Source organism: Pygocentrus nattereri, chromosome 25 (genome assembly GCF_015220715.1).
Source record: "Pygocentrus nattereri isolate fPygNat1 chromosome 25, fPygNat1.pri, whole genome shotgun sequence".
In the NCBI taxonomy this organism is placed as follows: Eukaryota; Metazoa; Chordata; class Actinopteri; order Characiformes; family Serrasalmidae; genus Pygocentrus; species Pygocentrus nattereri.
In genome coordinates, this window is record NC_051235.1 from 27,135,044 (window position 1) to 27,136,695 (window position 1,652).

At 49.3% G+C, this 1,652-nt stretch overlaps 1 protein-coding gene across 3 annotated transcripts in view; it reads left to right on the forward strand.

The window, feature by feature from the left end:
- The first annotated feature begins 299 nt into the window (after nt 1-299).
- Nucleotides 300-1,652, forward strand: part of apba2b (amyloid beta (A4) precursor protein-binding, family A, member 2b) — a 194,534-nt gene continuing 193,181 nt past the window's right edge. For all 3 annotated transcript variants that reach the window (XM_017723719.2, XM_037534461.1, XM_017723718.2), the window contains exon 1: nt 300-404. The gene's annotated coding sequence lies outside the window, so the exon portion shown is untranslated. The remainder of the gene's footprint in view (nt 405-1,652) is intronic.

Consider the following 1,652-nt stretch of genomic DNA (forward strand, 5'->3'; position numbering starts at 1 on the left):
CCTCGCTCCCGTTGCGCGTCCTTTCGTCCACCCTTTTTCCCACAAGCCACGCCCTTCTCTGCTAGGATTGGCTGGCAGTTCGGCAGTTTACGGAGCCCCGAGCCGGTTCGGGGACGCTGAGGCCCCGCCCACTTCACGAAGCTTTGTGAGCAGGAACGAGCCGGTCGCCTCGCAAGAGGGCGGAGCTTGGGCGTTCTGGAACGGGAACTACATTATGAGTTCGAACTACTATCCAATCAGAGCGAGAAGGGGCGGGGCTATGCGCAATACGGGTGGAGAAAAACACACCTCTTCTCAGAGCACATCGTAGGGAGCAGCAGCAGCAGGAGCGGCAGCGGCGTCTCCTCCTCAGCAACGCGGAGGGTTTTATCTCGAGGTTTACATCAGCAGCAGCGTTCATACAGGTACTGCCCGCTTCGTCTCGCTCTAAATTAAATCCGCGTCTTGGATTTTAGCGTCAGAATTGCAGCGTGGAGGCAGAATATCCAAGGTTTTTTCATCCATCAGTGCAGCCGCGGTTAGTCCTATAGGTTTTATTTATTTATTTAGCTCCAGCGCGTGAATTAGCCATCCACCCAAAACCGAAACCCACACATTCTTGTGCGTGTCGTCCATTCCATGTGTTGCCTTCATTTAAACCCCTTTAAGTCGTTTTAAGGGGTGTAAACACTTCAGTTTGCTCCAGTTATCTGAGCAGTTGTGACTTTGTGTTATAAACCCATATAGATGCTCCATTTTACTGTCAGGCTGAGGTCAGTCTCGTTTGGCTGTGTTAAGATACAGAACACAAGAGAACATAATAAACAGTTGTTCTGATTGATGGTTGAGCCTAATTAATAAGCAGTGACTTGAGGAGCTCCTGCCCAGAATAAGTCAGAGTGGACTGTTTATGTTGGGGTTGGACTCTGCTCTGGTTCATCAGTGGACAGACTGATGTTACAGGATCACAACTTCACTTGAACAGCAGCGTCTCAGCCACACATGCTTTTCTGTCACAGCCGAGACACGCTGATGCAGTTCTTTCTGTCTGTGTGAGCTGTGCTGGCTTTGAGATACTGAGTGGACTGACCGCACCTTCCATCGGTCCCCCTGTGAGGAACAGCAGCGCTTCACTGTGGGCTTTGGGTACTTTTGGCTTTTTGGTCGAAGACGCTAATGAATCTATAGATTTTTCATCTGTCATGTGGATTTGGGAAAACGAGAAGAAAGTATTCCTCTGAGAGTCTGGAGGAAAGGGATACAGAAGGACTGTGGAAAGTGGAGTCAGAGAGATAAAGAGGAACGACAGCTAGTGGGAGGCATAGAAAGAAAGAGAAACAGGAGAGATGGAAGCAGAGAGAGAAAGAGGAAAGATGGTCAGTGAGAAACAGAGCGAGAGAAAAGATGGCCGGGGGGGTGGGGGTAGTGGCCAGAGTGAAAGAGAGCGAGAGATAAACAGAGCTAGAAAGCAATAGAAGGCTAGGGAAGATGACCAGAGAGGTAGAAAAACAGAAAAGATGGTGGGAGGGGGGGGGGGGGGGAGGATGAGAGAAAGAGAGTTAGAAAAGAATGCCAGAGATAGAAAAACAGAAAAGAGGGAGGAAAGATGGTTAGAAAAGGAGAGTGGAACGATGTATAGAGAGAGAGGAAAGATAGCTAGAGAGAGTGAGAGA